Raw genomic sequence first — 12,069 nt, forward strand, 5'->3', positions numbered from 1 at the left:
TGATCAATGCCTCTGCATCCCCAGAGCAGTTGATCCTTCAGCTCTCCTGATCCTCCCACCAGAGATGAAAGGGGATCCGAAGACTAAGCAGGCTGGAATTCTGGCTTCTTCTGCGCCATCTAGGTGGAGGGCATGGAGGCAAACGAGGCATCTGGAGGTCAGCCATTTCTGCCCACCCAACAGGCTTGGCAAACTCACCACAGAGGATGTAGCAGCTGCCCCCACCTGAAGCCAGGCCCACCCCAGGCTGGACGGGTAGGAGAAGAGAGGGGGCATTGCCTTCTCCTCTGCTCTTTTGAACTCATTCGGCAGCCAGCGGGAAGGCAGCCAGGGGACCGGGGCACTGCAAGAAGGGAGCAAATGACGCTGCAAGGAGGGAGTAGCCTGCTTCTGCATGATGCATCGACCCTCAGAAGCCAATCTCCCTTGCAGATAAGGCGCATTTATTTTGTTCAGCTTGGAGCTGACAGGAGGAGGCCTTCTGGCGGGATGGTTTCCGGCCTATTCATCCTCCTTCTGGTAAAATCACCTCTTAGGGGAAGGCGTCTCAGTCGTTTCCTCTGCTCTGTGGCTGCTAAGCACCTGCTGGCTGTGAGCTCCTATACTCACTCCAAGCAGCTTCCACACTGTAGGGACTTCCCAACAGCCACCGGAGCCACACAAGGCTTCCAGCAGCAGGCTTGTTGACAGGAGCGAATGACAGATGAGACGAGAGCATCTCACCCCTTCCCAGGGAGAAGGAGAGAGCAGTGTGGGGCTCAGATCCAGCAGGGACCTTTCCTGTTCGGGAAAGCAGCACCTGTTAGATCTGGTGGAAGGTTGGGAGGGAAGATGATGGGAGAAGGAAGCTGACCGGGCAGGAGGGGCTCCCTTCTTGTTCTTGTCACCAGTCCAGCAACTCAGAAGTCTTAGGATCTATGTGAAAACTGGCTCAGCCTTTTTATTTTCTGGTTTAAGTTTAATGCTTCCTGAACTTGCATTTGACAAAATGACCTAACTTAGTCACATCACACTTTTCAATATCATTTCAACCCAGCGCTATCTTATAACTTCACAGCTGAGGATCGTTTCTTTTGGTCATTCAGTGATTCTGTCAATGCTATGAGTGACTATCTGAAGGCCTCTGAGACTCAAAGAAAATGAGACTAGCTCGTGTCCTTAAAGAGTTCACTGTCCAGAAGCGCATGTAAATGCATACACTGAGGCACAATGACCTAATGACTTTGAGGGGGTGTTGAGTGTAATTCTGGGAGCTCAGAGCAAATCAGAGAGTGTTTCAGAGCAGACAGCATCTGGCAATGGAGGCAGGGAAGAGAGGAAGGAGCAGGCCAGGAAAGCAAGAGTCAAAGGCAAGTGGATGACAGGGAGGTGTGGTCCTGTGTTGCAAGGAGTCCATCCAGACAAGCAAAGGTTTCTCATGGAGCAACACTGGGTGAGAGCTCTGGAGGAAAAAATTAGGGCACCCTCTTCCTCCTCTCCAGGGCAGGCATTAGCATAGTCTCTTGGTCTCATTGGGTTGGGGTTCCCAAAATATTTGAGTGTGAGAATCCCTTTTTTTGACATCAAAAATTTAGCAAACTGTGAGAAAATTGAGAGCCCACAAAAATTGAAAGAAAGAGAGGATCATCCTTAGCTTCATTTATAAGGAAAATGATGTAGGAGCAGTGCATGGAGTGCCCAGAAAGGGAAGGGCTGGGAGGAGGGAGTCGGATTTTGGTATTCCGGTTTGTGGTCTGTCTGTCAGCTCTGATACAATTGCTTAAGGACAGTGACACTGGTCTCCTTTTCCCCCCTGTGTCCTTGGCACCTGAAAGAGCACCCGACACACAGTAGGCCCTCAATAAACATTTGCTGAGTGGCTGATGACATGAGGCACTTAGATTTGTTGGGCAGCTTATCTAGGTATTTTGATTAGCACCGGGAATCCAGTGACAGTTTAAAACATTTGACAGAGAGCCGGGGATTTAGCTCAGTGGTTCCACCACCTGCCTCACAAGCGCAAGGTCCCAAGTTCAATCCCCGGTACCAAAAAAAAGCATATTTGACAGCACTGATGAAAACACCCCACTTCCCCAAAGCTAAAAATCTAAAGGAAAAGGGGGGTGTCTTAGTTTCTTATGGCTACTGTAACAAGTTACCACAAGCAGAGTGGCTTAAAACAACAGAAATTTATGCTCTTACAGTTCTGGAGACCAGAAGTTCAAACTCAAGGTGTTAGCATAGGTGAATCCTTCTGGAGGATCAAAGGGAAAAATCGTTCCATGCCTCTGCCCTAACTTGTGGTGGTTGCCAGTACTCCTCGGCTTGTAGACACATCACTACTGTCTCTGCCTCCATCTTCACACAGCTCCTCTTCTGTGTCTGTCTTTGCCTCTTCCATGACGATCTCATCTTGAGAGCTTTACTTTTACAACCACAAAAACCCTTTTTCAAAAAAAAAAAAAATAGATGACATTCACAAGTTCTAGACATGAGGACATGGAGATATCTTTTCAGGAGCCACTGTGAGGGATTTTCAGAGAGTGTGGCCCATGTCAACTGGGAGGGTATGTGCCTGCAACTCAAATAGGTGACCCTGACAAGGACAAGCATTTAAATAACCAAATGAAAGAAACTTCCAGGAGTCATGCAGTACATGCCCCCAAAGCCAGGTGTCCTGGGCACGGATGATTCTACCTTTACCAGCTAGTTAGAAGCTCCTCGAGAACAAGCATCAGGTCCCAAAGCCCCAGTGTATCCTCAAATCTTAGCACAGGGCCTGACTCATAGTAGGCTCTCAATTCTTATTTTTGAATAAATGATTCAATATAAATCATTGCTAGTCTAACAATTTCATGTCACTCTTTAGTCTGCATAAAAGCTAATTCAGTCTTCTTTTTTGGGGGGGGTCAGCATAAATTTCCTTTATTATTGCATTTATGGTAGGATTTTGATTTGAAGTTTTCCTTATCAAGTGAGTATAAAGTTTTCAAGTCATTTAAGATGAAAATGGACATGTGGAAATTAACTTAAATTAATTTTCTTCTTTTGTAAAGTCTACCTCTTCATCTTCATCATCTTCTGCATGTTGATCCTTTCTTAATCGACCGGTAGATACTTGTCCTGTTCCAGATACACCCTTAGCTGACAGTGATCTCTGAAGAGGTGACTTTGAATTTGCTTTTACAATATCTAAACAAGATGGATAATCTAGTGGATACAGAGAATTTCGGAAAACCTCTAAATCTTCATCTTCATCAATCTTTTGTATATTTTGGTAGGCAGCAGTATAGACCTCTAAAGCTTTGCCATCAAATAACATTTCAATTGTGATAAATTCTGAAAATATATTCTTGATATCCTTTATTCTCTGCTTTTCGAAATTGTCAATAGTTTCCTCCAGATGACAAGTTGTTCAGGTAACATCTGTTGGAGCTATGTGTAATTGGGCTTCTGCCTGTGAAATTACATGTCGATCAGATAGGTTTCATTGCCCGGTTCTTTCTAACTGAGTTAACTGCTTAGCTTCTCTATTCCTTGCTGTTAACGCTGCTTTGAGATCATCCCGTTTCAGTTTTACAATTGCTCCATAAGCTTTCAAGGGTTCAACCACTTTGGCTTCAAGTCTTTCAACCTCTGCTTGTCGATAATCCTGAAGTTTGGCAAACTTATCAGCGAAATTTTTCAGGCCATGCTTTAAATTTGGGGTCTCTGTAGAGGCATACATGTTAATTTCATTCACCAGGAGGTTTGCTTTGTCTCGCAGTCTGGCAGTTTTCCGCACATAAGCAGCAAAGATTTGGCACAGCTCCCCAAAATGCTTCTCCACATTTGTGACAGCATCTCGCAGTTGTCTGGTTTGAGCGTCCCGGCTTTCCAGGGTGTGCCTTAACATCTTGCCTCGCAAATGGCCAGGAGCCAGGGGCTGGAGCCCAACGACTGGGGCTCCCAGGCGCCCAACGCATGCTGGGCACGAGCCACACGCACACCCGAGAGCCCTAATTCAGTCTTTATGAGGCATCCCTAGAGCCTGTGACTGCAGGGTTGGGATACAATGAGGGCAAGCCCTGCAACTTTGCATGGAATAAGACAAATTTTCTGAAATTCAAGCTACTGGTAAAAGAGTCTTTAAAACATCACACCACTTGGAAATAATGAAGAGTGAAAGAAACCACAGAGGAATTTTAGCTCAATCTGCCTATTGCTGGCCATACCAGTTTAAGGGACCCCTCAAATAATGCAATAGCTCCTATGTCTCAGGCCAGAAAAAAAACCTTCTAGAGGGTTTCTAAACTGAAAGAGTATAAAAAAGGCATAAAGATTAAGTCTTCTTGCTTAGTTTGATAGCTATTAGTTGTGTATGCTGTTGAGCACTCTCCTGAATCTATAGGTATGTTAGACAGTTTTCTATTACTGTGACAAAATACTTGAAATAGTCAGCTTAATACGGGGAAGAATTTATCAGGGTTCTCAGTTTCAGAGGTTTCAATCCACAATCATTTGACCTGGCTGCTTTGGGATTATAATGTCATAATACATCATGGTGGAAGGGAATAATAGAGAAGACTTGTTCACTTCATAGTGGCCAGAAAGCCAAAAGAACAGAAGAGGAAGGGGCTGGGTCTCAATATTCCCTTCAAGGGGATCCCCCAAATAACCTAACTTCCTTCTACTAGGCCCCAGCTCCTAAAGGTTTCAGCACCTCTCAGTAGGGTCAGGCTGGGGATGAAGCTTTCAACACAGGGCCTTTCAGGGACATTCAAGACCCAAACTATAGCAACAAGTAATATAAATATAATATGCTTACCAAATTTTTAAAGCTTACTATAAAAAAGAACAACATAAATATACCATTAATGCATTTTGAATTGACTACAGACTGAAATAATATTTTGATATATTGGCTTACATAAAATTTGTTAAAAGTAATTTTATGTACTTCTCTTTACTTTTTTCAATGTGGCTACTAGAAAATTGAAAATTACATATGTGACTTGCAATTATGACTTATATTTCTACTGGAGAACTCTGGCCTAGAGCCACTGTGGATTCTGAGGCTAAGACAAGTTTCCATGGGAAATTGCTAACTCCTGTGTGCACACGGCTTCCTTCATTTCCTTCAGCACGGGCTTAGGTGAGGAACTTTTATGCTGTAGTGATCAGTGTAGAAACCTCCCAACTATTCTCCTTGGCTTCACTCTTACTTCCAATCATAGTTCCATGGCCCTATACAGTTCACTCTGATCTTTCTTTGAAAACTACATAACAGAAGAAAGTCTCTAACTGCTCTGATAAATCAGGCCTTCACAATCTGCCATTAGGGATACTGGTCATATTGAGCTACTCATCTTTGCCTGAATGTAAGAAAAATACTTAACACATTGAGAGCTTACTGTGTACTGCAAACTCATTTAATCATCATAAGCAACTCTCTGAAGATAGATCCTATTATTAGCCCCATTTCATAAAAATGAGTAATCGAGGTATTGAAAAGGTAAGTAATTTAACACAGTGAAATAAGTAGCAAATGATAGACCTGAAATTTAAACTAAACAATCTCTCCCAAGTCTGTGTCCATAATTAGTATATTATTATCATGTGACTTTACCTATCCCATTCTTTCTGTTTTTCCTCGTTTCATCAGTCCAGCACACAAATATGCATGCTTTAATACCCAGATCAACTATCACATCCCATTTGAAGCCTTCATAGCTCCCACAGGGACACATTTCCTAAGAGGAGATATTTCTCCTCCCAGCAAATATATGTCATATACTTCCATTATTACACGAAATTTAAAAGCTACTGCCTTCTTGAAACCTAGGTAACCCTGGCTCCTACCTGCAATTTCTAAGACAATGGGAATCTAATCCCCTCCCCCAACATTTCTTTCATTCCCTGGGGTAACTTTCATGTTCACAGTCAACTTGGCCTCTGGGGTCTAGCTGCCATTCATGCTGTCTTTGTTCCTGACAACTCTGACCCAAATAGCAACTCAGCCTGAATCTCCAACTTTTACAAAAACATTCCCTTTCCTTAGACCATTTATCCTTGTAGTAAACTGTAGAAGAATATGGAAATCATACTGAGGGGTTGTACTGCACAATTCTGAGAAACAAAGGACAATTTTGTAATATATCTGCACGTTCTTAAAATCCATTTTGGATATTCAAGGGCTAATTCTGGGGCCTTCATTCTATGCAGGGTCTAACCTTCTGCTATCTTTTTGATGTCCTTGTCCTCCTCTGTCCCTGCCTGGCCCTCTATTCTCTCATCTCAACAATCTCCCTTTCAAAGGAGAATTCACACTTTCTCATGAAGAAGAGCTTTTATTTGGGTTAGGTTATTTCCCACTTAAAGGAACATCAAATTATTTATATAACACAGTTCAGTTCCAGAGAGAAATTTGAATACAAGCTGTTAGAACAATAAAAATTTCATGGTATTAAAAAGTTACTTCCTTACACATCTATCTCACATGCCCTGTTTCTTTGTGTGTCTCCAAAATCAATGTAGATTTCCAGTAAATATTTGTTGCTGAAGGAATTGACCATTTATTAACAAGACCTATTTTTCTAGACAATCAAGTGACCTCTTAATAAAATCAGACCTAAAACTTTTGCAATCACTGGTTCTACTGAAAGAATTCACTCTATAGGAAATTCTTCCCTAGAAGAGTGGTTCCTGATCTGTTCGATGCTTCTCAACTATGGTGATCAGGAAGAAAACTGACCAAATCATGCTCTTTCTTGTCTCAAATCTGAAGGCTGTGGTCCCCCTCTTCAGTAATGTTAATGAAAATTAGTTATCTGGGTGCAACTTAGTTGCTGAAAACATTTGTTCCTATTGGGAATGTTTAAATAGATTTCAATAAAGACAGATTTACTATGAAATGTTTATAAATATAGAAAATTACAAAGAATGATAACATCAAATAATTGTTTAACCAACATATACCTAGATTTATAAAATGTTATATTTTTGTCACTATTGATCCAGATCTTATTTCAAAGGAGAGATAGCATAATAGGTATAGATGAACTTTTGTTATACCTTCATCTAATTTTCATCACAGTTTCAAAAATTTCTTTTGCTTCTTTTCCATGTTTTCTAATTTTATGACACTGTTAGTATATGTGTTTGTGTATACATTAAAAGTATAATACTGAATGTTTTTATTACAACTGTTTTGCTGAAGGCTATCCTTTTAAATTTTATACATGCTATACACATAGTCTTATATTTTTAAGTGCTGTGTAATATTTGATTGTATGACTATAATAAGTTTTACTTATCTATTATAGTGTTTGACATTTAGATTGTTCTATGGTTTTGCTACCACAAAGCATATCTCATATACTGGTGTGCATTTGTGCACATGTATGAGGTTTTTGTTCGAGCTGCATACATTTCTTTCTTATCTGGTATCAACTTTTTCTTAAATTACATTCAAATGTCTTGTAGTTTGTGACATCAATTTTAACTCTGTTTATTGTTGCTCTTGTTTCATAGACTTTAATATATTCTTAATGTATAATTTTTAACCTATCAAAAATTTTCTTTTATGATTTGGGCTATGCATTCTCCTACACATAGGTTCCCTCTACTTTCTCTGTCACAGATGAGTAACATGCAATCTTATGGCATGAACCCAGGTGATTTGTCATTACCATGCCAGCTCATTTTTGTATCCATAAACTTTGGGTTGCAATCCGCATGATCTATTTTTAAATGGGGATCAATAATATCAAAAGCTATGCAGACACCACCAAAGTCATCACCTCCAATCCCTGCATGACTCTATTATCTAAGACTCTCTTGATCACCTGAAGTGCATCTTCCATTAGCATTTTCAGTTGTTTGTTCATTGTACGAATGAATATAAATGATCTGGTTTTGGGACTCTTTCTTATCTTGAAATTTCTTTCACAAAGAAAAATTTGCTGAGTACAGAATTCTTGACTCTCGACAATTTCACTCAAAGTCCTGTACTCACTGCTGCCCTGTATCTCAGGTCGAGTATTACAAAAAAGAAATTCTATATTAGGTTTCCTTCTTCCTTGACTTAGCACAATTTTTATGTCCATTGTCATTTATAGAGTTTGTTGCTCTTGTTGCCATTGTTCAACTGAAAATGAGATGTTTGTATAATTTTAGTTTTGCCAGAAACTACCTAAATCAGCATTGCTGAGACAGAATCCTGCAGCACTGATCTTCCAACTAAGGTACACATACCCCTGGTGGCATAGAAAGCCTCTCCAATGTGGATATGTGTATAGACTGTTTTAAAGGAATTAGTTTCCAGAATCCCAGCTTCTACACGTAAGGCTTCCTAAAACTGATATACCTAGGAAAGAACATATTGTCAAGATATCATGAAGTTCATCTTTTCTACTTCCCCTCTTCCAATTGCCCTTCTGTCACTTTATAGATCTCTTATTTATTCACTGAATTCAACTATTAATGAGGTGTCATGATATTTTTTAAGTACTGAGAATTGAACCCAGGACCTTCACACTGAAATCCAACCTCAGCTCTTTCTTTATTTTTTGTTTTGAGACAGTCATGGCTAACTTATTAAGTCACTCAGGCAGGGAGTGAATTTGAAATCCTCCTGTCTCAGGCTCCCAGAGTGCTGGAATTATAGGCACCGCAGTGATTTCTAAAAAGTGGCTGCAAGTCCTGTGGCAATCCTTCCATAGACAGGTGGTGTCCCCTTAGGTCCAACCGAGTCTAGCAGAAGGGAAGCTATGTGACTTCCAAAGGTCATAAGAAGCAATGCAAACTGAGTGTGGTGGCACATGCCTGTAATCCCAGCACTCCGGAGGCTCAGGCAGGAGGATTGCTCTGAGTTCAAGACCAGCCTGGGCTACACAGTGAGTCCAAGGCCAATTTGAAGTATATAGTGAGAACTTGTCTCAAAATAAATAAATAAATAAAATAAAATAAACAGCAACAAAAGGCAATGCAACTTCTGTTTTGCTCACTGGAACACTTGCTCCGGAGCCTTGGTTGCTGTAAGAAGTCAGACTCCACTGAGGCATTGACACTGTAGTCCAAGCCACATGGACAGGTCATATGTGGACCCTTGGGTGGACAGTTTCAGCTGAGCCCAGCCTTTAAGTCATTCCAGCCCAGTCACTGGACATATAAGAAGAGGACTGCTGGTTTGAATGATGATGTCCTTCCCAAAATTCATAGGGTGAGACATAATCACCAAAATGATAGTTTTAGGCACCTTTAAGAAGTGGTTATGCCAGGCATGGTGGTACATGCCTGTAATCCCAGCACTTTCGAGGCTGAGGCAGGAGGACTGCCATGAGTTTAAGGCCAGCTTGGCCTCCATAGTGAGTTCAAGGCCAGCCTGGACCACATGGCAAGACCCTGTCTTTAAATGAAGAAAGAAAGAAAGAAAGAAAGAAAGAAAGAAAGAAAGAAAGAAAGAAAGAAAGAAAGAAGTTAAGTCATGAAGGCAAAGTCCTGATGGATGACATTAAGGCCCTTACAAAAGGGCAACAGGAAGTGGGTTTCATCTATTATATTCCTCAATGACATAAGAACACATCCTTCACCACCATTTTTTTGCCCTTCTGTCCTCTGCTTCCCTTGTGAGAGCACAGGAAGAGCACCCTCACCAGGCACTCTTAAATTTGGATTTCCCAGTCTCCAGAACTATGACAAATGATTCTGCTCTTTATAAATTACCTCGCCTGTGGTATTATGTTTGGTCTCAGACAAGGAGCTTCTAGGTAATTCTGGTCTCTACTAGTGGAGTCAACCATGCCTTTGATTTCTCTCAGCTGAGGCACCACATGTAAGGAGAAGGGCTCAGCCACACTCTTGATTCCCTGACCAATTCCTGACCACAGAGTCTGCCCACATGACAAAGTGGGTGTTTTGTACCTCTGAGCTTGAGGTTGTCTCTTATACAGCAAAAATGAACAAGGCAGGGTAGAAAAACATCCAGAGTGCCAGAGAAAGGACCAGTTTGAAACGATGTGGATGTTAATGAAATGAAAGTGTCAAGTGACTGGGTAGCACAGATTATCAGCTATCATGTGGTTTCTAATTCTTTGCTTTTAGAAAAATTACAAGAAGACTTTGTAGATTTATCAATTGTTGAGTAATTAACATCATTTTTGATGTTTGGTAGCTATGTGACCTTGGTATACGAGTCATAAAGAATTCAAAGAATATATGGCATTAATATAATAAAGTTTTATTTCATTTACATGAAAAATTTTCTCTGCATTTTCATTTATAAAAATAAAGTAGTTATGGAGAATAGAATGTCTCGTTTTAACAGTAAAGTTCACACATGACCATACAAACTGACTAAACAAGAGATAAATATCCCTAAACATCTCATTAAGAATTGTATCCCTGACCCAACACTAGGGAGGTTAAAGCAGGAGGATTGCCATGAGATCAAGGCCAGCCTGGGCTACATAGTGAGTCCAGGCTGGGCTGAACTGCATAGTGAGACCCTGTCTCAAAAAACTAACAAATAATAAAGAAATGTATTCCCAATAAATTGGAACTTCTTATGGTTAATAACTGCTTATCAGAATGAGATAATTTACATCATTTTAATTACTTGGATATCAGCAATTGTAATTACAGTTCAAACTAAAATTTATAGAGCATTTACAGCCTATGGTCACAAAAATTTTTCTAGATTTATTGAAGTATGATTGACAATTACACATATTTTGGATTAAAATATTGTTTCTGTGTGTGTATATATTGTGAAATGATTTCTACTATAAAGATAATTTACATATCCATCACCTCCCATAATTTTGGAGCTTGGGAGATGTGAGGGGAAAAAAGGAAACACTGGTCAATGTTTATAAATTTCAGCTACAAGATGAGTAAGTTCTGGAGATACAATGTACAACTTGGTGTCCACAGTTAATAATATATTGTATACTTGAAATTTGCTAAGAAAGTGGACTTTAAACCTTCTCACAGAACATTATTAAAGCTTAAATTTAAGTACTGAAATTGATTTTTAAATCCATATTTAAATATATCAATATGACTCCTACAGAGAATAAGAATATGTGCTGAACATCTGAGGAACTATTTTAAAAGTTAAGGATAACTATTAAAGATGAGCTTGTTCATGTATGTAAGTAGGTAAGAATCATTCAAAAATAAGGTGTTTAGATAACCTTGGACACATTTTAAGTTGTGATGATATATTTTTTTAAATATTAATGTTTATAATATACTAGAAAGTAAATCCTTTGTGACTATATAAATTATATCAATTTTAAAATGTATGAAGCACATAAATTTCTTTATTACCTTTTTCAAATCTCATTGAATTTTTTAGTCTCTTCTACACCCTGAATAGCTCCCTTTTCATCTTAGTCTGTTCATCTTAGTCTGTTGTCTTATCCTCTTTTTCCTCTTTTGTTTGATAGAGGACACAATTTTGGAAGTATTATTGAGAACACAAAACAGGTGCTTTTAAAGATTTACTTTGGAATCTTGCAGCTGGGTTTTTTTTCCTAACATGTTTTCTCCATGTCTTTAAAGAACATTTTTTTATCATTTCTTATGTTACATAATATTTTCACAAGCCATTTGTTGATTCACATGCCTCTGATTGTCCATTTCCTCCTCAAATGTGTGATTGTATTCCTGTGTATGCAAGCTGGGGGTGGCTGGAAATCCCCAACTGTATTTCTTTCTAATCCTACTACATATTTTAGAATTCTCTACATGATTGGGTTCTTACAAATTCTCCCTTCAGAGTGGAAAAACTTTTACCAGTATTCCTTTGGATTTAATTGGAATTTTGCATTGTTTGCAGTGATTTCCACAATAAGAAGTCAAGTCAGGAATTATTAACAAGTCACCTTGGTAACATATAAATTGGGAATGAGAAGCTTTCAAAGCCTTATTATCAATGTGGCAGTCTTTGTTTTTATAGTCTTGAGGGAATGAATGGAGTGTGTTGAAAATACCACACTGGCAACTCTTAAGATGGAAACAGCAGAGAGGATATCTCACAAGTGGCAGGAAGAGGTGTGTGGCAATGAATTCCCGCTCACAGTTCACTGAAAATCAGCATGCTAT

The 12,069-nt window shown here is 39.6% G+C and overlaps 1 long non-coding RNA gene and 1 pseudogene across 2 annotated transcripts in view; both read right to left on the minus strand.

The window, feature by feature from the left end:
• LOC110350329 (uncharacterized) overlaps positions 1-12,069 on the minus strand; it is an 89,279-nt gene that overhangs the window by 54,266 nt on the left and 22,944 nt on the right. The gene's annotated exons all lie outside the window — the stretch shown is intronic.
• On the minus strand, positions 3,014-3,956 carry LOC147824066 (CBY1-interacting BAR domain-containing protein 1 pseudogene; annotated as a pseudogene).

The sequence above is a fragment of the Heterocephalus glaber genome, unplaced genomic scaffold (assembly GCF_053883595.1).
Source record: "Heterocephalus glaber isolate CG9 unplaced genomic scaffold, H.glaber_assembly_v1.0 deba00001555, whole genome shotgun sequence".
NCBI lineage: Eukaryota > Metazoa > Chordata > Mammalia > Rodentia > Bathyergidae > Heterocephalus > Heterocephalus glaber.